This window comes from Bombus flavifrons, chromosome 17 (genome assembly GCF_040668555.2).
Source record: "Bombus flavifrons isolate JBK064 chromosome 17, iyBomFlav1_principal, whole genome shotgun sequence".
NCBI classification, from domain to species: Eukaryota; Metazoa; Arthropoda; class Insecta; order Hymenoptera; family Apidae; genus Bombus; species Bombus flavifrons.
This window is the reverse complement of record NC_138458.1, coordinates 6040878-6065912: the sequence shown is the minus strand read 5'-3', so window position 1 is coordinate 6065912 and position 25035 is coordinate 6040878. Positions and strand designations below refer to the sequence as shown.

The following is a 25035-nucleotide window of genomic DNA, read 5'->3' as shown; positions in this document are numbered from 1 at the left end:
GTACGTAGTTAGCGATCATCGAGAGAATCCGAAGGAAGACGCCTAAATTTCTAGCAAGTTTCATACATCTGCATGGAATCGCCCAGCTTTATTCGTGTCCGACTCACACAGACCACGGAAGGAGCCAAAAGTAAGAAACAACTGAACGACGACCCACAAAAGCAGCAGTTCTCATATCCAATGATTGGGGCAGGACACCTAAACGTTTGCTGTGTGAGAAACATACTCGTTAGGTGTCTCAGTCTTAGTTCAATTCTCCGCTCAAACTTTGGCAAAGATGCAAACGAGAGGAAAGATCGCGTGGTACTTTTCATTTGCACTTTTGGTTGCACCTTTCGACGCTGACGCGGCAGATCGAACATCATCGTCCGCCCAGTGCTCCCTGGCCTGGTCGTTTACCATGAATACGCGTGGCTCATTGAAACAAGTTGCAGCCACCATAGCGACGCGGCATCATTCTACCCCGATGCAATTTGCGTGTTTCGATACGTTGGGGAAGGTGGCAAAAGATCGTTAAGTAAGTCAAATTGTAATTCTGCCGATCGTTCGTCGCAAGAGGCAGAGCAAATAAGAAGAACGTCTGCCTTGCAGCTAGTAACTCGCCGCTGTTGATAACGTTTCCTCTTCTTCGTTACGCTAGAAGATACCAAGCGGCAGCTGGACGTCGCAGGGCAAGCTTCTTCGATGAACTGGTGTCGTGTGTTGAAGCAAATGCCAAGCGATCTCCTCTGGCAATTGACGCAACGAAAGTACTCGTAGATACAACTGCGATAAGATACGCTGGATAGTCTCTGGCTTGTTCTGATTGCCTGGCATCCTCCCCTGTTTCGCATCTTCCAATTACGCGGCATTCCGTATATCCGGCATTCGCCTAATTACCTTACATGTTTACGAGATTAAACGATAGCCGGCATGGAGTGGAATCGAGCGGAGAAAACTTTCAGAATTCTCTAGGTTAGAGCTCGCGTCCACTTCAATATCCTAATTGCTTCTGTCAGACAAAAATCTAGGCCAGTGCAGTAAAACGTGCTCTATGATCATTACAGAGGTGATCCACTGGCATTCAGCAGGTGATTGTTTTCTCCATAAGTGTGCACGTGCGTTAGCGTGCAATGGCCGGAAGTGGTCCAGAATGCGGTTCAGGACGCCTTGATTCCTTGTGGCACGTTGGGCTCCTCTTGCATTCTCTAGGTCGCACTGCGTGCAGCTTTCTACCGACTGTCCAGCCATAGACACTTACAAAATTGATTACGTCGGTCTTTGGCTGAGCTTGAACGTTATTTATCACTTGCACGGTGCCTCGTCCCTTCGTTTGCCTCGGTTTAAAGGGAAGATCCAGAGATCTGCGAGCAGAAGGATTATTTAAATTCTTCCTTCGCATTCTGTGATCCTCTCTTTCGCTCTGGAGGATCCAATTTGAAACAGTCGCATCTCCGGCCTTAAGCAATAGCCACCTCTGTGCTACCGTGCTCCTTCTTCCACCGATTTAGGCTCAGGAGCCTCTTTCGTCCCATTTCTTCCTACGGATCAGTATTTTTCTCGTTCCTCTGCTTCGTACTCCTCGTTCCATGTACTAGGTGGCATTTAAGTTCCGTTCACACCGGCGATCGAGTCAGACACGCGACCCAACGAGTTACACGCTGTTTCCACGCGCGTCTCTTGTCTAAATCCTCGGACAGATCAGCACGCCTCCTTTGAGGATATTATTTCGACGTATCAATTTTGACAGGGTTTCTCCTGTCCATCTCAAATTGAACACGCGTGCTCTGTTGTTTTTGCCTTCACTTTGATACCGAGCGTGTCCACGTGTCACGTGCGCGTCGAACAATGAGGGCTAATGAGCGAGTTTTGAGGAAGAAGCCGGATGAAAAGAGGGGCTGCTGGTGAAGGTGGATCGTAACGCGAGTAACGCCGGCGGATGATTGATTTTTCGAGAGGGTTGTTTGCTTGTTTCGCTGGAATGCCAGTAGATTGCTTTCAAATGGATTCTATCATGAATTCGTTGAGATATTCTCTCTTTTTCGTTGTTATGTATTTTTTGAATTTTTTAAATTTCCAGGGTTGGGCCGCCTGTGTATATGTATATATATTTCTCTCTCACTTTTTTCCCCCCGGTGAAAATTGCCTCCGTCCGGCTCGCTCGTAAGTTGGACGTTTATCGATCTTTCGTTTTTTTCCAAATCGTATTTGGTGGGCCCGGTAATGGAATTTTTGCCGACCAAGTAACAAATATTGGAAGTTTCGAGCGTGGTTTTGTGCGTGAGAAATGGCTACCGTCAAAAAACGGTGATGGCCATTAGCGTCTACGTATTTAATATTCTATTTAATCAACTACTTGTTACTTTTTTTTCACTTTTTATTTACCTTTCAACGCTATTATTTATTTTCACGTGTTTATAGTAAACGTCCAATTGACCAACCTATCGGATGGCAATTACAGGATAGTTTACACGCATAATAGCAGCGGTGAAAAATAGAAATTGTACCAAGTGTTTGATTCCTTCTGTGGTTGTGACAAATATTCCTAAATAATTGAATTTCCTTTCCAAGTGTACATGCTGATACATATTTGCCTCTTTATTATAAAGCTTCTTAGCCTCTGTATCAGTTGTCTTTGAATAATTTCCCTCCTACAGGGACATTCCATTTGACCGATAAATTAATCCAACCGAAATTGAATTCACCGAATAGGAAAGCGGAACATGCACAAATGTAATATTGCGCGTGCACGTAAGAACAGGTGTTAGCATCTCATAAGAATATCGAGCATTTACCCGCCACAGAATCTCAACTCGAATGTATTATTTTACGAATAAATGGTAAACGAATTTCCAGGATATCGAAATTGAGATCGAGTAGAGATGGAAAATGTGTCGTTACGCGGAACAATAATAACGTCGTTTTACAAATTTTTCGCTCGTTAGTTGCACGTATAATTTTTGCCACGTCAATGTTCAATTTTCTATTTTACCCGCGACGTTATCTTTCTCTCTGCTCTTGACATAACGAAACTTGCAACGTTTCAGAGTTAGATAAAAATTAGAGGATAAAAATGATCCTACCAAATTCGCTGATCACAGATTCGCAGATCGTTAATCTGTTTTTAATTGAATGCAACGAAATCTTATCTGCGTTGCTCATCCACCTTTGATACGCTGAGATATCGTACAGATAATCGGCGTAATTAACACACAGAGATATTACGATGCAACGATTACGATTGTGTGTATCGCAAGTAAGTCGGAAGAAACCTAATTTACGACGCGAATGAAATCAGACTTATGATACGCGGACGTGTGCGGTGAACGTTAGCGAACAAGGGGAAGAAGCATTCGCGTGGACGCGATCGTACGTCGTTCATTAGCAACAATTACCAAGCCACTGCGAACCTGTAACTTTCCGCGCCTCCTGTAATTAGTAAAGATACACCTCGTGCATCGCGCCTACACGGATTTGTTTAATTGTCCGACAACTCGGCGCGTATCTCTCGTACACAGCCCCGGGTTCTCTCGTGCTCGATATCCTTGTGATATTCTAACGCCTACTCTTGGCGTCTATTTATGGGGCAGCCTCCTATGATACACGACGTTAAAGCAGAACTTCTGGCCAATACGGTGCAACGTTAGACGACAGCGTCTCGTATCCATCGGCTGTGAAATTGTTTATCGAATTTAGCATTTAATAATATTCGATAAGCAAAGTGTTTCTAGGTTTGTGTTAAAAGTTGGTGAAAGAAATCACAGCTATTTTTACTGATAATTATATATATAGCTTCTCGTTCGAAGAAGAGTTACAGACGACAGAATTAATCTTTTATCATATCGCGTGATGTTAAAGTTAGAATTTCACGTGCCAGTGACTTGCGTCAAATATTTCTCACGCAAAAGTCGTTGCGTAGTAACGTAGATTGATATAATATAAAATACATGAAAGATTCAACCTGTGAACAAAAGTTTTACGATTCGCTGTTAAGTTATTCTATGCAAATTATTATACTTTGCTATATCATATCATAGATATCGTAATTGACGATCCACGAAAAGCAAAGATATCGTAACTTTTACTCAATTTGTGCCACATTTCTTGTATCAATTATGTCATAACGTTACGCTATGGATATTGATACTTGGATACTATAAGTCACAGTTTACGAGGATTAATAGTTAAGTTCTGTACAAGTGGTTTCATCCGTCTGGGAAAGCGTAGCATTGAACTAGCCTAGATATCGCTTTAGCAAATGTGCGGTTGGAGATAGGTGTTGGAACGCTAGCTTCGTTACTTCGATTATCGATCATTATTCCACGTATGACGAGCACGAGCTTTCCTCAAACACGACCTAGTCACGTTCTCCGTGTGATTTTCGCCACGATAACGCAAAGGGGCTTTAACGCGTAATCCTCCGAGTTCCAACTCCCGAAATGTAAACCAATCCGCTGGTCGCAAACCAGTAAGTTACTATCAGCGTATAACTCCGCCATTATTGATCCTTAATTGCTTCATCTTTTATGCAATATGACGACAGACGAGGAAATGAATCGTTGCGATGACGAGTAGGTGTATTAAAGAAAGAAAAAAAAAAAAAGAATAATCGAAGAATAGCTTCTGAGAAAAGAAATGGAATTTTCATTGAGCTTGGAAAAAATGAAGCGGGAGATTAAAAATACGTAACGGGACATAAGGATCCGATAAATTTCTGACAGAAGAAACGAACTGTCTTGTATTTGAAAAAATTCGACTTTTCAATTTGCATTTGGAATTATGCAGCAGAGAATTGAACAAACTGTACGTGCAATAAAATACAAGCATATTATGTTAATATACAGAGGAGCAATTGAAGAATTAATTGCCATAAAAGAAAGTGGATATTTTTGTATTTTAAAATTTTTATTTGAAACTGCTTGAAAGAGCAGAAAATTAAACAAATGCGCGTAATAAAATACAAACGCATGGCACTAAAACACCGTTGTAAGAATATTCTCTTTTAAAGACGACTCTTATTTCTTGAAACAAAGCACAGTTTTCCCTTTCAATTTCCAGGAATTCGATATCGAAACCAACATATGTTGTATACGGTTGGATGAACTTTCGCCTGCCAGTTTCCACTACCTCATTTAATCCGACCAACACTTGGAATGAATTTTTCTTTCTTTTACGATCCCTCCAACGCCTTCACCTCCACTACGCAACTCCCATTACATCCGCCGCTGCTCCTTTTTATTTTTTCAGCGCTTAGCTTGACCTTTCCCCGACCAGGCTGTACCTTGTGACACTGGCCGTGATCGGCGAGCAAAGCTGAAACTGCAAAAGGTTAAAAGATGGGGAGGACGAAGGGGAGATTTGGCCTCGCAAGAAGCAACAGAGAGGCGATGAACGCGTCAGCGTGACCGAGCAAGTGTCCCGTGAGCCTTGAAACCGCCGATCGGACCGCTTTGTCGGCGGTATTTGCATCGCTTAACGGAAACCGAATTCGGGCACCACTGCTCGTGGTGGAGATTTCGGCGACGTTAACCGGCTTTCCTACTAGCGTATGTATTAAACCACGTGCAAAATAATGCATCGCCGCGGTGATGTCTGCAGCTGCAGCTGCTGCCTGCCCTAGAAACCTGGCTCCCACATCCTCTTCTCGTTTCATCTAACGTCCTGCACTTTCCCTCTACGCCACACCTCCGTGCCCTTTGGTTTTTTCTCGTTTTAGTTTTCCTTTTCGTTGTATCATTCTCGTCGTTTTGTATTTTCTTTCTCGTTTACCATGGCAAAGTTCATCTTTTTACCTTGCTCTCCTCTTTTCCACTTGAATTTCTATATAGCTTCTTTCTACTGTCCGATCGATCCTTCGATTTTTCTTCTCCTTTTTATCGTTCCTCTTCCCTTGCACAGTCTTTTCCTGCTCAGCTTTGTTTCTCTTCTTTTCTAGGTATTCTTTCAACCTCCTTTTTCTTCCTTTCACGCTATTCTTCCTCACTTTCTCCGCCAATTATTATGGTTCGCCACGTTTTTATTTTTGCCACCGCTTCTTTCATTGCTCATTTTCTCCACTCTCACAGAGAATTCGCTTTTCTTTTTGCCTTTTCACTTACATTCCATTTCCTTCTTCTCGTTTTAGCCCAGCTTTCCCCCGCATCGTTCTCCTTCTCTTTTTACCGGCGAATTCACTTTTCGCTTTTTTCCGGCTGGTCTTCTATTTTTTGATGTTTCCGTTTCTGCATCTCATATTCTTTGCAACATCGCTCTCTTTTCTCTTTTATTTGCGATGTCCCATTTTTTAACGCCTCTTCCCTTTCATTCCTTTTTTTCATCTCTTTCTTTTCCTCGCATCCTTCTACTTTTGTTACATTTTTTCGCCCTTGTTCCTCGCAGAGATACTTCACCTTTCCTGCTTCTATCTTCGTCATTGCCCTTCTCCAATTTTCTATTCCTTTTCCCCTTCTTATAATTTTCTTCGTTCTTACCATCTTCGTCAATTGCTTTACCATAGTAGACCTTCTTCACTACCAGATTTTCCTACATCGTACGTTATCATTCCTTTTCCTATTTCTACAGCCTTTATTTCCTTTTTTATTCTTATCGCCTTCTTCATATTTCTACATCCTCCGTTCTTTCCAAATCTTGTAATTCTTTCTCCTATCTTCTTCATCTTTATTAATGGTCTCTCTCATATCCCCAAATTTTCATATCGAATAGTTTCAACAGTCCTCTTCATTTTTCCACATCTTCCATTATTCTCATTATTCTCTTTATTTCTTTATATCTTCCATTTACAATCCCTTCTCTCTGATTCTTCTAGCCCCTACCATTGTCACAGCAATTCCAGGAACCTTCCCACGCAGTATTTTCTACTCCGTCCTCCTTCAAGTGTCCTCCCACCTCCCTCAAGCACTTCAACTTGCTCTCTCGTTCTCCCTCGATCTCTTCTTCTCTCTTCTACATTTTCAACTATTTCTATTACATTCTCTATTTCTCCTGCATCTTCCCGCTACGATTATCCCCAGATTCTCATATCTTCTTCGCCTTCGCTTCTCCTCTCCCCCAAAATTATCTTCTTCATTTTTCTACACATTCAACTCGCTATTTCCTCTTCTCTCGCCCTTCTAACGTCCTCCCACCTCCCTCAAACACTTCAATTTCTATTACTTTCTCTATTTCCCCTGCATCTTCCCGCTACGATTATCCCCAGCTTCTCATATCTTCTTCGTCTTCGCTACTCTTCCCTTCCACATTCCCAAATCTTCATTATCTTCATTTTTCTACAGATTCAATTTGCTATTTCCTCTTCTCTCGCCCTTCTAACGTCCTCCCACCTCCCCCAAACACTTCAAGTATTATTACTTTCTTTATTTCCCTTGCATCTTCCAGCTACAATTATCCCCAGATTCTCATATCTTCTTCGTCTTCGCTACTCTTCTCTTCCACATTCCCAAATCATCATTATCTTCATTACTACACATTGCACTCGCTATTTCCTTTTCTCTCGCCATTCTAACGTCCTCCCACCTCCCTCAAACACTTCAACTTGCTCTCTCGTTCTCCCTCGATCTCTTCTTCTCTCTTCTACATTTCCAACTATTTCTATTACTTTCTCTATTTCTCTGTATCTTCCCGCAACGATTATCCCCAGATTCTCATATCTTCATAGCCTTCGCTTCTCCTCTCCCCCAAAATTATCTTCTTCATTTTTCTACACATTCAACTCGCTATTTCTTCTTCTCTCGCCCTTCTAACGTCCTCCCACCTCCCTCAAACACTTCAACTACTATTACTTTCTCTATTCCCCCTGCATCTTCCGCTACGATTATCCCCATCTTCTCACATCTTCTTCGTCTTCGCTACTCTTCTCTTACACATTCCCAAATCTTCATTATCTTCATTTTTCTACACATTGCACTCGCTATTTCCTCTTCTAACGTCATCCCACCTCCCTCAAACACTTCAATTTCTATTACTTTCTTTATTTCCCCTGCATCTTCCAGCTACGATTATCCCCATCTTCTCACATCTTCTTCGTCTTCGCTACTCTTCTCTTCCACATTCCCAAATCTTCATTATCTTCATTTTTCTACACATTGCACTCGCTATTTCTTCTTCTCTCGCCCTTCTAACGTCCTCCATTATCGCAATGCTACATACGTACTATTTTCCACTGGTACGTTCTCCTTCGTACGCCCCCTTCCCCCACACACCTCGTATCCTCCTTCCTCTCTCGTCCTCCTCCAATCTCTTCATTCTCTCTTCTTTGCCCGGTCGCTGCGCAACGTGGTTCAGAACCGCGCCGGTTATATTTAGGTGAACTCTGGTATTATCCGTCGATGTGACGGACGTGCGAGCGGATGGACGTACGGACGGATATACGAACGGACCCAGTCCCAGCGACTGCTGCAACCAGAGAGCTTTTACTATCCTGTCCGTTACGTCTGACGGGCCGCGACGCTAGCCTGCGGGTTCGACCTCGATGGATCGATAGACGTCCATCCGGTCGCGGGCGCCAAATTCACGGGCCTATTCCAACGACCAGCGTTCGCCGGCGAAATTTCCAAAATCCAGCCTCCAGCATCGGCGAAATTTTCGGAAAACCGTGGCCACTTTTCCCTGGCCTCGGGCCACCAGAACCCCCTGTCCCGTTCGTTTGTTCCGCTTGCAAGTAGACTGCAGCACAGAGCCAGTCGAAAGTATCGTTTTGTAACTTCGGTTCGACGATCGAATCGGTCGAAGGGAAACGACGCACATTTTTGTTGGATACGAGTTGTTGGGAAAATACATTGTCGCTAATTTCCATGTTTATTTCGCTCGTTATCGTCGCCTGCCACGTCTAAACGCTATGGATTCTCAACGTGTAGCGTGTAGCTAAAACGCGTGGCACGAAGTGAACGACGACGACGAGTATACTCGTCGGGCGCAGAATGTGCGACCGTAGGGCTGTGGAATTGGGTCAAAATGACTGTTTTATTTCTGAATTTTATCGCTGACTGGGTTCGGTGTAACACGAAATACCGACGTTTCCTCGTGACGAGTATACTCGTCGGAAACAGCTAACCGATTGATAGGGAAGATAGAAACCCTGATAATACTTGACGTATCAAGTAAAATCAGTTGCCTCGAGCTAAAGATCCGAACGAGTGTGTGTGGGTTTCAAGGGTTTTGGATAAAATCAGCTTGCAATTCTGTGCCTTCAAAAAGGGGGTCGATTAAAACGTGCATCCATGTTGAATGAAATTACTGTTGACATGTGTAATATTAACTTGAAATCAATAAATTAGCAGCAGATCCAGTGTGTATAGGAATGAATTTGAAAAATAATTCCAAATTTATTCCGTACACGTACGAAGAAAATTCCACTACTATGGTTTACGAATGTTTGCGTGGGCTTAAAAATATCTGTATTTTCCTTCAACACAAATATGTACCAAATCTGATCTTCTTCCTAATTGAAATATTAAAAAGTTGCGTCTTTCTCTATAATTTAGTGCATCTCTATGTACGTGTAACACTGTATTAACAAAATCATATTACTAATTTTCGTATCGTTAACAGCAACGTATTGCGTTCTCGTTAATTTCCATAATCTTTGTAAAGGGACGAAAAAGCGTTGGCACACGGACCTGTGAACCTGCCGTGGTTCACGATACTGCTTTATTACTTTTGATACTAAATTATCGTTCATACGAATAATTCATATCAGGCGAGTTAAAAATGAATAATTTCCGCGGCGAAAGAAGAAACGCAGCGTGCTGTGGCGCCGGCTCTTCTGTTATTTTATGCTTCAAAACTTGCTGACTCTGTAGTCTGCTTCATCTTCGATATAGTCGGCGATCGTGACGAGGAGAAAAGTTTCGGGCTCCACTTTTTCCTGGGTACAACGTCCTCGACGTGGCGAGTGCGTTCAAGGCGAAGGGTGGCGCAAGCTTTTCAGATTTACAAAAGTGAAGCTTGTAGGAATGCGCAGGGACCAGCTGACGTCTTCTACACTGTCAGACGCGCAACGATCACGGTACTTTAGGATTAACGTTACTTGGCGAGTGACGAAGAATGCCGAGCTTTTGGCAAACCTACTCTACGCTATTTTCGAATGTGAAGACATAAGAAAAATCAAGCGCCTTGAAAGAAAGAGACGTTACTCTAAGCTGTCATAGAAGCTGAACAAAATCGCATTGATATCAATATCAATTGATATCCATATGCTGGAAATTTGTTAACGAAGATTCGGAGGAAAAAAGCACGGAGCTGAAATTGCATCTCCGACGTCCGCGGCTCCATTTGCCTACGAATGATTACTATTTCCATCGTACGTGGAAATTCGTGTTAGCGGAACTTTTTCGCTAAAAACGACGCTCTCGACGCATATTTTTTCTTCCACGTTAAATGCCAGCGAGGTGGAAATTGTGCTCAGGGTCAAGGTTAAAAAACTCGTTACGCAGCGCATGGTACACGCTTCTTTCGCAGAATCATCCCTACAATTCCACTCGATCCGGGTTCTTTCGAGGGTCGGACTACCAATGGCGATTTAATCGCAACAAAAATATTCGCCGCGGGGCAAACAGTTTACCTGGTAATTTTATACATTATTTCACCGGTACTCGGTTCGTGGCAGCAATCCGGACCGTGGATTATTTTGGATGGATCGATGGCAGCGCGACTGGTTCCGCCAATCTCCGATTCACGGATTTATTTCGGTATCGCGGCGTTCGTCAGCCCCTTTCGCCGCCAATTTCTAATAAATCGACAGTTTTTTCACGCGTCACGTTACAAATACTATATTAATAATCGGACATTAGCGTGCGTGTATACATATAATACATCGTTCAGGATTGATGAGATAGTTTCGATTATCTGCGCGGGAATAAATTCGTTTGGCGAGGTTTTTTAACGCGTTGACTGACACGCCGGGTCTTGGTTATTAAATTTTTTAAACTGAATAAAATAACATCGATTTTCCGTGGTCCGAGAAATGTTCAACTATATGAATAACTTAAATAATCCTAGTCACTGCTGGGTCGCGTTATTAAATTTTTTTCTACCGGTAAAATAACGTAGATTTCGATGGTCCAGCCAACTTCCAACTATGCCAACGACATAGATAATTATCGTCGCCGATTGGCTCGTGTTATCACGTTTTCTTTAACGAATAGAACAATCGATAATTTCGTCGACGGTGCGGCGAACTTCCAACAATGCGAATGACCTAAACATTCGCTGGCAGCTGGAGGGGAAAAATTGGCATAACCGAGAACGAGAACGTGGGAAATGGAAAAAGCAACCCTGGACGAAATCGCAATCTGCTCGCATCGCCGTTTTCAAATTTCCATCAAAGTCCTTAACAGGCGAAAACGAAGAAAATTATCTTTCTTCGTTAACCTACCGCTAACGAAGTACCTAAATTGTTACGTGGCAACGAACAAACAGGTCACAGGTCAGCAGACAGTAACGCGACAAGGAATCATGTTAACCGCCAACTCTAACTAATTTTTCCATTCCCGCGACCAGTGGGTGAACGTGTGCGCGTAGACGCGCGCGTTCCTCGCAACCTGCATTTGTGGTTTTTAATGCTTGGCATTGACCACAGCCGTTCAAAAACTTTCAAATTTAACCTGCATTGCGCGGAGACTCTATTTTATTTATTTTCCATTCATTTAGTAGATCAACTTTATCCTCAAGATGAATCTGGATGCGAAAGTAGTCGCAAATCGCGTTCGAAAAACACAAACAGAGGCTATCCACTCGTAGAAACACTCTGACGAGTAACCTGCGCCATTTATGTCGAGGAAACTAATTAAAAACCAGCCAAATGATCGAAGGATCTAGCAGCAACAAGTACGGCTTGCTTGTAAGTCTGCAAAAGTCTGCAAAATTGCATCCTATGGTAGTGTAAAATGTCCGTAAATTGCAATTGCAATTGCAAATTGCAAAGAGGGTCAAATTGCAAAGGGCAGAAAAATGGCGAAATTTTTGCAACGCGTTTTTCTCACCCAAGAAGAGTAAAACTATCCTTTGTTTGTTCCCTATGAAGACCTAACACCTAACGTCAGAGTACCATAAATCGGGTACCTGTTCCGTATCAGGTACAATTTTCTTCGCGACGTTAGTTGAATATGGAAAATTGTTCGCGACTGTAAAAGTCGAGCATCGAGTAAATGAAATCTATTTGACGTTTGAAAAACAAAATGGTAGTCCAATATTCGGCTACCTTTGTCAACTTGCGCTGCTAAGAAGCTCGCCTCGATTTTATCTCAAACATTGGCTCGTCTTCTACGATCGCCACAAGTGGAAGAAGATCGTACCGTTTTCACGAACAGTGGCACGTCTGGCGTGTTAAGTCAGCCTCGTCGGGTCGTTGAAATTAGTCGCGGCGATTTTCTTGCATTTCTTATTATTATTTATTCTTAGTCCATACCTTTGCCTTATATAATGCCCTTACATCACATATATTTCTCTTACTCTAGCACTTCTTTACAATTATATACAATTATAATTAATTGTATAAATTATATACAATTGCTTATACCTATCTATTGCACCTTACTTGCTCTATCTCTATGTACTAACACCTATATCTAACTAAGTGCTCATTGTGCTTTGGCTTTTGCTTCCTCGCTGTGCTTCCTCCCTGTCGTTCCTCCCCCTCTTCTGCTACTCTCCTCTTCTCTATTATCGCTTTCAGTTCTGCCAGTCCTTCTCCAGTCTCATTTAGTGTTTCTACCGTGTTCCTTGCTCCTCCTGTTATCTCACATTCCTCCACTGTGTGTTTCAAGTCCTCCTCTCCTTCTTCGCGTAATCCGCGTCCTCTTTCTGCCTGATTTTCTTGTCAATTTTAGAGAAAGCTTCGGCCCTGCAGTTAACGTTTCGTTGAGTCGCGCCGCTATCGATGGCAAGCAGCGATTTGTCGGCGGGTTCGCGTGACGGTCGGCGTCGGACTTGGGCGTCGGGTCCATCTCGATGGATCGATACGTCCATCCGGTGACCGCGGAATTTCAGCGAGTTGGAAATTTTCCATCGCTGCCGCGCTATTTCGCCACTTGATTGCTTTGTTATAAATGTATATGCCCGGGTATTACTCTTTCATTCTGTTTTGCGCCCTGTTATTTTGTTATTTGCCGCCACGCCTGCCACCACCTGCTTAACTTTTCCGCCTCACTCGGTTCTTCCGCTTTTCCACCGTTCACACGGCTGTCGAGCGAAAGAGAGACACGTGGATTGTAATGCAAGCACGTGGCTTTTAAACATCTGTTTAAATGGCCAATTCTGCAGAAACTTCATCGACGCGTGTTCACGCTGCGCAACGCGAGAATCGATGATTCGCGTTTTCCTGGAAATCGACGTGTCTCCGTGTGCTCCGGTTTGCATCTAAACAACCAGAGATTATGCTTTTTAACTTGTGCAAACTGCAACAAGATTTTTACGGACAAATTTTGTTCCAGTCAGGTTCGGTTCTGTTATTTCTGACGCGACGAAATCGACGTCTCCGATTTCCAAATCGCCTAAATAAACTCGCGCGAATAAGAATAAAAAAAGAAAGAAAAAGAAGTGGCGTGAGGTCCGCAAATGGAATAACAGAAACAAGGTAAAACACACGATCGATTTCTACGGCTGACACGTATCGTCATAGATAATCTGAACGATCAATGCAAGTAAAAATCCACTTCGGGCTCTTTCAATGGCGCAGAGAGAAACGGTTTGGCCGCGCTCAAAGCCCCGGCTCTGGTCGATCCATCGATCTATGTATATAGCGAGCGACGAGTTCACCCTCCAACAGTCCCGGCTGGTTAATTTCTCAGCGAAACGCGTTTGGGATCGATGCAAATCATATTTTTAGCCGCGTCGGCGGCCAACAGTCGGACGAATTTCTAATCGGCGGCCGATCGATTCCTCCCCAGGCGATTGTCGTTCGCCGCGGATTCATTATTTTCCCCTCGATTTTTCGGGGTTAAAAGGGCTCCTCTCTTTTTCTTTCGCTCTACGATCTCTTCCTCTCTATCCTTCTCTCTCTCTCTCTCTTTCTACGTGGAGCAAAGGGGAAATATTTCATGGAATTTCTCGTTGCCGGTACATTGTGCGCGCGAGTAACAACGCTTTAAAACCCGGCGAGAGAGTTCTTTGTGCGAGCCGCCCGCGGCGCACGACCCTGGTGTAAAAAAAATTCATTATTCCCTTGCTTCTTTTTCTCTCCACCCTCGTTCCGCCAAACACCGATTACCGTTTGCCGACAGACGAGGAAATCGCGGCCCGCGACCGTGTAAGGATCGCGTCCTTCGAGAAGGCTAACCCAATTCCATCGCGCGACAGGCAAATCGACTTTTCGCTGGTTTATCAACCCTTTGAGCAATTAACGCGCGAGATTGTGAAATACAAGTTTCTCGCTCTGTCTTCGATGAAGCATAACACAGTGGGGCGTATAATGCGACAGAAATGAATATTTAGTTGCACCATCCAACAGCCATTCTGTCTATTGTTAACAATTGTTTAAGGAATAAACTTGCGAGAAAATTCTCCAGGTTAAGTTAGAAGCGTAGAGGTGATTTTAAATTACACGTTAAACGTATACGGTGTAGATAAAAATCTTAAGCAGCAAAATGGTACTCCGAACTGGTAGAATTTCTCCTTTCCTAACGCAAATTCCATTTCGGCAAATAGAACAATAAATAATTCAGTAGATAAAATCTTAGTGGTAAAAATCCTGTTGCGTTGTGACAGATTTCGTATAATACGTGAAACGTGGTGCATGTTACAAGAAAATGTTGTAGAGCGTTTAATGGACAATGGACGCTGTGTGGCATATTTTTTCAAAGTGGCGCGGAATTAGCCACTTCGTGTCTCGAGTAAATAAACGAAGCAGTCGAACTGCCTCTAATCAAGAACCATCCGACGCCATAAGCTCTGGAAAACAATGCATAAAACCTAGAATGTACTCTAACGATTTACGAGAATCATTCGCTGTCGAGCAACTGCGCTAATTACCAGTAATCGATACTTCGTTAACAAACAGTTCCAGCGAATTACTACAATGAGATTTGATCCGCGCCGGCAAAAATCTCGAGTTCGTGCATTAAACCTCGAAACAGAGGATAGTGGCCGGTGATTAGCTATGAACGTACAGGTATTTCGTTATGTCCGATTCGCTTTGTGTGTGCCGCGCTGCCTGGGTTTAATTTCATCTTTTTTAAAAACAATACCATTATCAGATAACGATACGAATACGAGTTTCCAACTTTAACAAATATACGTAGCTTCGAGTTTCATTGTAAAAGATATTTTGTTTGAAGTTGCAGAATCCTGGAAGAATAAATAGACAACGTCAGGTTTATGCAAATTCATGTTTGTCGCGAGAAGAGGCAAAGAAATTGATCAAGATCCGTGCTGGAGCTTGGAATTAGCCAACGCTAGTCCTGGCTAATGCGTGAGTTAACAAATAATAACCAGGTACTTAAGTAGAGCTTAAGTGGCAAGAGTCTCTGGGCAGAAGACGCAAGGACGGGAACAATGAGACGGGCAAACATCTAAAGCGACTTGAGAGATGGTTGTTGTTTAAGTAAGCGAGATGGCTGCAGAAAAAAATCGATGAATAATCCTATTGGCGCATAATATCATGCGAATGACGCAGCTAAAGTAAGCAGACTATGTACGATCGCTTCAGATGTACAGTTCAGAATGACGCAAGATTTTGGCTGAAACGTTGAGTGTGAATCTCACTATAGCGTGAGGATAGGTTATTAAGTCGTATAATGTATTATAAGCGAAGCGTTAAATATCTTTCTCCTGTACCCTAAGATAGCAACAAGATTAATACTGGTTAGTATAACTATAAATAGTTTATAGTTGTGACAGGTTGTTGCCAATATGTTTGGCAATCAGTTTCCAAGTCTCCAGCCTTTCCAGGTCTTGAGTCTTTATAGTCTCCTGAGTCTTTATAGTCTCCTGAGTCTTTATAGTCTCATGAGTCTTTATAGTATCTCGAGCCTTTCCAAGCCTTGAGTCTTTATAGTGTCTGGAGCCTTTCCAGATCTTGAGTTTTTATAGAGTCCTTTGAGTCTTTATACAGTCTCTTGAGTCTTTATAGTCTCATGAGTGTTTATAGTCTGATGAGTCTTTATAGTCTCATGAGTCTTTACAGTCTCTTGAGTCTTTATAGTCTCTCGAGCCTTTCCAGGTCTTGAGTCTTTATAGTCTCCTGAGACTTTATAGTCTCTCGAGCCTTCCAAAGTCTTGAGTCTTTATAGTCTCTTGAGTCTTGCTCATCTTGCAAGCCATCTGGAAAATCTTGATCGTCTTTGGTGTCTTCCAAATCTCGATCGCGCTCTGTCGTCGAAACGACGATCGACCACTTTTCTTTCCGTTTAAGTTGGAAATCGTACAACGAAGAATGGGGACTGTGTGGCGTCTTTTTGAAAACGTACTTCCAGGAATGTGCAATATCCCGCATCAACACCTCCGAAACGATCGAGACTCGACGGACTGCGGAAGCCCCGAGATCGGATCGAGACTTTCGAGCGTCTTGAGGTTCGACAATGGCGATCGAAACGGTTCGAATTTGCCGGCAATTTCCCATCCCATTGCTAATCAGCTGACCCAATGAATCAGCTAATCGAGCCTCGATCGAACGCGGCGTATTGGTCCGGATGAAAAAAAGCTCGGAGCAGCTGGAATGTGGCAGCGCGCGCGCAAACATTTTAATTGTTGCCTTCCTCTCTGGCCACGTCTGCTCTTTTTCCCGGTGGCCGTCGCGACCAAAAACGCGGACGGATGTCGCGCGGTGAAACGGAGCCCGAATTCACGCACCGGCGAATACTTTCGAAAATGCGTGGCCGCTCAATCAAATCTCGCGAAATTCCTCGGCCGTGCCATAAAGGGATTGCCTCCATTCGCTTCATACCAGCGTGTCCCTGGCAGCCGGCGTTTTGCGAACCGTTCGACCGTCCAGCGCGTCGCCGCGCACGTTCGCTCGCTTTTCGTTCGTCCGACGAAGAATCGTCGCTGGTTCTCGTCGTCAACCATCGCGAAATATAGCAAAAAAGGTTGAAACAGGAGAACAACGAGAGGGCGACTGCCGCTTGCGACAGTCATTAGACACTCGCCATTAAGTACCGCTACTGATTCGCATCTGCTTAGATTAGGCTGCGATTAAGTTAAGCGAGGAGGGACGCGTCTGCGAATTTCGCTGAGGTCAAGTCGTCGCTGCCAGGTAGCACAAAATTGTTGATCCATATGTTTGAATTTATTTCTGGACCTACACTATGGGCGTGTTTGCATGCTTGCAGCAATCAGGTCAAATCATTGTCGCTTTTATCGTCTTTTCAACGCTGTGACAGAAGAACGTTTCTCCGCTGTGAGTTCTTTGCTCAGAGCAGAGACACTCGAAGTCAGGCCAACTTAATCACTTAATTTCATTCGCCTTATCGTTCATTCTAGTTAACGTCAACTGGTGTTTTCTAGGATCAGAAATTCCAGGCCTAATTCTACAAGATTTCTAGATTACCTGGCGAGATCAGACCAGAGGCGAAAGTCGCATCTACGAGCTTTGATCGATCTTTATACAGTTGAGATCGATGGCTGGTTGCTCGTCACCAAGAGTCACTTTTCTCGAGAATAACTGTCGATCGGATGCGCCTGTCTGAATTCACAGGGCAAAGTTGTGCACAGTGGCGTACAAAGGAAAGTTTATGAAATAAGAAGTACGAAATGTAGAAGCTCCAACTTCTTGCTTAGCTAATTATTTAGCGTTGCGCGAGCGCTATCAGCATATTTCCAACAAACTGAAATTTCGAAATAGAAATTGAAGCATATTTCGCGACAAGCCAACGACCGACTCGCATTAAAAAGGAATTCTCGACTTACTTGATTTTTAATTGCTCCGATTCACGCAACTTGATCAATCTGAACGAAGCTTTTTACGATCGCCAGCAGTAACAAGCTTGCATCTGCGAGTTATTGAAAGCGTCAGCGTTTACCCTTCGACCCTTCGTTTCGTATTTTTTCGTCCCTCGTCGATCGGCGTTCTTTCTCCTTTTTTTGCCCCCTTCTTCTTTTATTTCGCTCTTTCTCCATTTTGCTTATTCCTGATTGCTTTGTTGGGTTCATTGGGAGGGGGCGGCTCGAGTGACATAACTCTTGCGGGACTTTTTACAGCGTCCACTTTGAAGCTTGTTTTTCGCCAGTTTCAAGAGGCGTTTTGCACGATCGTGGCAATTTTTACCGGCAAGTTGTGTCGCACTCTGCATTCGCTGGTTAATCAGCCTGATGTGATACGTACAACGAGACAAATCTACGGATATGCAAATGTTTATTATCGTATTTTTCGTCCGGCATTATCATTTGTGATTGATTAAGCTCTTTTAATTATACGAAGCTTCTCTCCTGTAAAAAATGGATCGCTTATTTGCCAGAAAGATAGATTACGTTGACAAATGTACCGTAGGATGATTGACATAACGATCACGATGAAATAGACTATTTAATTACAACGAAATTTTTATTCCACTAGAATTCCACAACTATGTAAACTTCCAGTATATTAAATATAAATTTTATCGATAAGTACACGAGAATTCTCATGTACTCAAATTTCCAGCCCTTTTCCATGACCTTTCCAATATCATTAAAACCCTCCATCCGCATACCGGGTCGTCCACGACCAATAGTTTCGCGTAATTTTTCATTTCTCCCACGTTTCCCTCGAAACTTGGCTTTCGATCAAACGAGAGAAGATTAGGGTAACAAATAGCAACAAACACTATTGCACGATATTCTAGAAACTTGGAAAAGTGTTCGAGAATTTTGGAAGATTTTTCCAAACGTAAAACAGCGTACAAATCCAAGCTGACAGAAGATAACTCCGTCGCTTGAGAACGAATCTCTGTTTAGCAAGACGATTAACAAACTTCCTTTCCAACGATGATCTTCCAGTCAACGTTTACGTATTTCACGCTAATGGCAAAGCATTACGATTTACACTGAGAACTATAGCGATCTATCTTCCTTCTTCTAAGTTACGCGCGAGGAAAAACAGAAAATTGGAACGCCGTAAATACGTGCACATGTGCAATCTACTATTCGTCACACATCGCCACTGTGTACAGAATTTTACATTTCTATGAACGCGACTGAGCGTTCAAAAGCTAAATAAAGATCACTTCGAGTATTTTGCATAATCTTGCATTTACGCGCGTTCTGTATATTTTTACACTTCTGATTTCCTCGTAAATGGACAGACGCGCGCAGCCTATTGACAGATATCGTCGGAAAAATCGTAGAGGAAACTACGGAAAACAGCAGACGACGAAATGTAGCTTAAAAACGGTTTGCAAGTCTTCTTTACGAAAGTAACGACAACTGGGATCCGCGTGAAAGGAATATGCAGCTCGCACGCGGCCAATAATTATCAAACTAATCAGACTTAATGCGACTGGTTGCGTGACGCAAGTCGAGTTACGCGACGCTTCGAGGAATCGACGATTTCCATCGCACGATGCGACCGCGAAATACATTTGCGCGGTACGATGCCATCGATCAACGAATTCGCGCGATTCCGCCGCATTCTGGCAAAAATGGAAATATTAGCTTGTCCCGAAAGTGTCTTTCTTTCGCTGTTTTTCACAACGATGCAGCTTCGTACGGACGTGAAACCGAGTCTGTGAAATGATCGTACGTAACTCGACAAAATAATATAAAACAAAGAACGTTATTTCTATAAGTCTGTTATTTCCTCATGAAACGAAAGAAACTTTCCGGACAACCCAATACACGGCTCGTTAAAAGTAAAATTCCGTGCATTTTCTGAGAAGAATATCGATCGAATGAATATACGTTCGATATGTTTCAACGAAAAGTTGTAATTATCAGAGTAGAAAGCTTCGACTCGACGGAATTATATTTATCGATATCTTTTAATTACAATTATAATACAATTAATCGGCAACATAAGTCACGTGAATTTTATATCCATTGTCCTATCAAAATGGGAAATGTAAGTTACCGTGTAATTGTCCTGTAGTTTTTGTACAGTCCAGACACGTTTGCGAAATCCGCCATTCCAACAATAACAACAAGCTAATAAATACACATTTCTGTCTTCGTTTTCCTTTTTCCATCTTCCATCCCTTTTCGTTTGAAAATCTGCCAACGCTTTCCAATTTCCTCGATATCTTTTCTCAACTCCTATCGAAAAGCGTTAATTTAAAAAGTGTCACAAATTATTCCAAGTATCGTAATACCGTAACCAACTGCATAATAAAACTAAACCCAAACGCAACTGAAAGTGAACTACGTGAACGAAATTTCAGCGCAGAAAGTAGACAACGTTGATAACGTGAAGCTCTCTAATGTTCACGCGTATTGCTGACTATCATAGAAAAAGCTTCGAGTTCTGCATAATTTGACTAATATCAGCATACGCAGAATATCATTATCGTTGTCCTGCTATCGTTCTAACTCTGATAGAAGAAACCCAACTGCCCTTTGTCGATACATTGAAATCTGAGAAAAAGAATCTACCGATCAAAAATCTCTGCCAAGCCATTTCGTGAATGAATGAATTTTGAAATAAGTTACGATCGCGTGTATCGTCGATCGAAAGTCGCTGAAGGCTTACAATTAGCTTGGTATGGCGAACCGATTCGATCAATGAATTTTCTCGCACGTTAATTTCACATCATCAACCGATTTAGTTAACGAGACTGGTGGAGCGTTAATCGTGCTCATTTTACATGGACGTACACGGGGACAAAGAGCAGGAAAACAAGAGCAACGAATGGAGCCGGAGACAATCGCCACCGCCGGGTTTATTTTAAATCGAACAGGAGAAGATATCGCTAGCTAGATGGCTTTCATCGATATTACATATCGATTTTGGCAATGCTTCCTTCGATAGATGTAATTAAGCTCCGTGTAACGCTGTTTCCATTCGCTTTTTCAATTGTATCCTCGCGGTCTTGATAGCCGCTGTACACAGAGAACAAGCAGCTGCATTTGTATTTCGTTTGTCACGAGTATATTATAAATAATTTTAATTTGATTATTTTTATTTATTGAACATATCTAATGTTACTATAAATATTTTATTGAGTACAGAATAATTAATTTATAAGAAATAAATACTAATCAATTTTAACACATGTTAACAGTCTTTAATATACATGTTAATAGTCTTTAGCGTGGTATTAAATTGCAAGGATGCAATTTAAAAGAGGAAAAGACACGCTAACTTAGAAGATGAGAATTTATGATACAAACCGATCGGTAAAAGATGCAGACGAGATGTTTCTTCGAGTAACTGCCAGCAATATAGTGCACGCAGCACGCAGATTATCGTCGACGATAGGAAAATTGTATTTCCAAGGAATTTTCACAAACGAATTCGACAATCTTCTCGATGCCGAATATTTGGCCAATCGGCGAGAAGATCTCAAGATGTGTAATTTTTTAATTAGTTTGAACGAAGCTCGTGCGTGACACGCTGTGTTATAAAACACAACGTGGCGTAAAAGTATCGCGAAATACAGCGACAGCTTGTAAATGGTGTGCAATTAAAAAGTATGAGCTTTGTATGCGCATTGCGTGGATCGCTATGTGCATCGCATAGATGTAATAAACGTTGGCAGATATTAATAAAAATATGCTCTCTATATGCACACTGTATGCACCGCTATGCAGGTATTCGCAATTGTGTGTACATGTATGCGTAATATGACGCACCCTTTTCCCCAATATCTCTAGTTTCTGTCATCTATTTCGCCACAGATCGTCCTTGTTGCAAGAAGAAGAAGAAAGAGCCGAATGAAATTTTAATTCACGAGTCCGTGCGATTATTCAGGACGATGCGTTCTGTAGCTTACGGGCAAATTTCTCTGTTAAAAGCGTTTATTTTAACGGCGACACGAACCTAACGCCATGTGCAGGATTCGAGTGGACGCAGAGTAAGCCATACGGTGGTCTAAGAGCGCGAGATCAGAACGAAGATACGGTGAAAATTAGTTTTGAAAAAGGTTTCACTTCGTGCGCCTTATTCCCGTAGAATTTGTTTTAGTTTTGGTTTCAGTTCTTTGGATTTATCCACGATGCGCCTTGTCATTCTTCTGTCCAGGATCTGATAATGAACCTATGGGGAACGGCGAGTAATTCCAACATACAAATTCTCCAACGATTACAATGAAAAACTCTAAGCAATCGATGCACCTTGAGGAAGAAATATGCGAATTCAGTGACAGACATAATACAAGAGTTAACAACAAGTTACAGTACCACGCCAAAATAATAATTTACGTATAATTCTCAATGAGAGTCGATTGGAAAAAGTCTACCAAATTAAAAAAAAAAATATATTTCCGCAAAAAACTACCCCCCTTTCGGTCACCTCGAAGAGGATATTCCACTGGAGGTGGCCATGTGCAGCTGGACAAATTGTAAAATACAAAATACTTTCTGTTACGGGGATCTAAAAAATCTGTAAAAAGACTGCGAACTAGAGGAAAATTGGAATATTCCAAGGGATGCACGCTGTTCCGCTACATTGCCAGCAATCAGCAAACTAAATTGCTTCTATTTCGGGAAGATAATCCATTGGTAAATAAATAAATGCTGGAAATAAATGAACGAGCTTTTAACAGATACCGAGCTTCAGAGAAACGGATAAAGCGTCTAACCCAGAGATGATCCTCTAATTATCTTGGTCCGCTGACATTTTCAAGCGTCCGCTGCTATCGCGATCAACGTCCCTCGGAGTTTCTGCTCGATGACAGTCCTCCGTCATTGCTTCTTCGTCGAAAGATAAGAGCCGCGTAGAATAAATAATATCTGGCGGTGGTTGGCGTTAATGAAACGCTTTCAATGAAACTTACGCGTGCAGACCGGCTCTCTGTTACTTCTTCGACCAATCAGCGGCTGTTTATTCCGTGGCAAACAAACTTGAACGTGACTCGCGACTACGTCCGCCGTGGATGGTGTGGCAGGATTTTTCCCTGAAACCAAGTTACGTGATATATTTTACGAACAAAGATAAGGGAGAAAAAAAGTTGTACAAACACAGGACAGGAAATAAATTCTTTGTTTGCTATTTATAATGCGAGAAATATTCGTTTCGAAATGTTTACCATTTACCGAACGTCCAATGGGACAAATTGTAAATGCAAACAACCGAAACAAAGTAACCAGACGACAGAGATAAAAAGAAGCTGCTTTCCCTTTCGTGTCTCGAAAATAAAGACAAGTCAACCTACCGTGTGCACGTCTTTCGTTCAAAACTCTGTACAAGCTCGCACTTGTTTCTGACCATTTTCCCATTCTTTTTATTTATTTATTATTTATTTTATTTTATTTTTATAATGTACATACATATATATCATATACATATATATATATATATATATATATAATGTATATACATGTATATCATATGTATCAGCTAATATATTCACCAAGGTTTTCCTAAGCTTTCCCTTTTGTTTTCCATATACCGCGCGACTCGTCCGATGAGAGACATTTGGCGTATCGTTTTAGCAGTCACGAAAGGGAAATCTGTTGTTAGAAACATGTTGCTTAACACGGGAGGAATCGCAGTCCATGTGATTATTAATTATCGTGCGCGATTATTGCGCTGGCGGACGCAGGATAGCCGTTAACGAACGGTCGTGAAAAATCATACAGGCAAACATATACAGACGCGGTGCAAATATTACGGAAATTTATTTTTGACGTAAACACCTTTCACGCAAACATTTCGGGAATTTGTTTTCGATAGCAGCGCGGCCCACGACCCCTTTTCCGAGTTCCATATACACACACGGTGAATTCATTTGCCTGCGATAAACTGAATAACTCGATATTTTATTGGGTTCCATGTAACGCAAATTTGTCGAGAGGATCGAGCTGAACGAGACGTCGACACGCGACCCGTGCAACGGCGAAAAATTGCGCGCCGCCGAAACCCGGAAAATTAGACGATGGAATTAGAGAAGCTTCTTGCACACCGTAACCAGGCGCTCGTTTCCGCTTTTCCATTTTTCTCGGCTCTAAACGATTTTTACCAAAGCGTTTCACCGCGCCAGTTAAATATTCCGATACGAGTGCGTATAATACGTCGGCTAGTTTTATCGCAAGCGACAGATCATCCTTTCGTACGTAAAACAAGCGTGAAAGCCCTTGTATCCTTCGATCAGAAACAAACAAAATAAACAATATAAGAAGGGGAAGGAAAAAGGAAGATTGTTCTTTTTATTAAATTGGAATTAAAAATCGCACACGATGACCACGAGGAGCTTGGAAATTACTTGAAGCTCGCTCGACATTTTGATAATTTCTTATTCATCTTTTAAAGTTGTATCAGTTAACTGATAAAACTATACGAAGTTCAATTGATATACTAAAACGTATTTCGATAGGTTTGGAGAAGATTACGTGAATAAAATCGATCGTGATTTTGTTACTCGTTGCATGCTATATCTCGTTCATCGCTGGTCCTTTTGTTAATTTTTTAACGATCTTTCATCGATATGTTTCTATCAAATTCTCATTGCTATCAACATCCGAATGGTTTCATCGATACATTTACGAGTTGATGTTAATAAGTTATTACTATTGGTAATATAATTTGGTTAAAGAATTACCAATAGATTATTTCTAACTTTGTTTTTTTATTTGGTGGACTATTTACAATCGATTCTCATTGAGAATTATAAATAAAATTCCTAACTTATCGATATCAATTTATAAATATGTCGATAAAGTCGCTAAGATATTGATAAAGGAAATAGGAAAAGGAACAGGAATAGCAATATAACAAATATATCGGTAAAATCATTAAGATATTGGTAAAAGGGATAGGAATATATGTAAAATAAGAATGGCAATATAATAAATATATCGATGAAAAATATTACGATATTTAACATATCAATAGCATCTCTACTTTGTAAGCAAACTGGGTCGTTCAAATGATGTCTGATTTCTTCACTATCTGAATATTCTACCTCTTCTGAGCTTTCAAACGATCTGAAACAATTCCAAGATACCAATCATTGTTTTTAGTTGGTAACTGGTATTTTATGATGGCACGATACTTCC

General features: G+C 41.9%; 1 long non-coding RNA gene across 6 annotated transcripts in view; it reads right to left on the bottom strand.

Annotated features, from left to right (window-relative positions):
* Positions 1-25035, bottom strand: part of LOC138188725 (uncharacterized) — a 181420-nt gene that overhangs the window by 110923 nt on the left and 45462 nt on the right. For 3 of the 6 annotated variants that reach the window (XR_011175631.1, XR_011175633.1, XR_011175632.1), the window contains exon 2: positions 22620-22934. This is a non-coding gene — a long non-coding RNA (uncharacterized LOC138188725). Of the gene's footprint in view, positions 1-22587; positions 22935-25035 lie in introns of all 6 variants that reach the window. The other 3 variants (XR_011175630.1, XR_011175635.1, XR_011175634.1) reach the window with 3 other exon arrangements.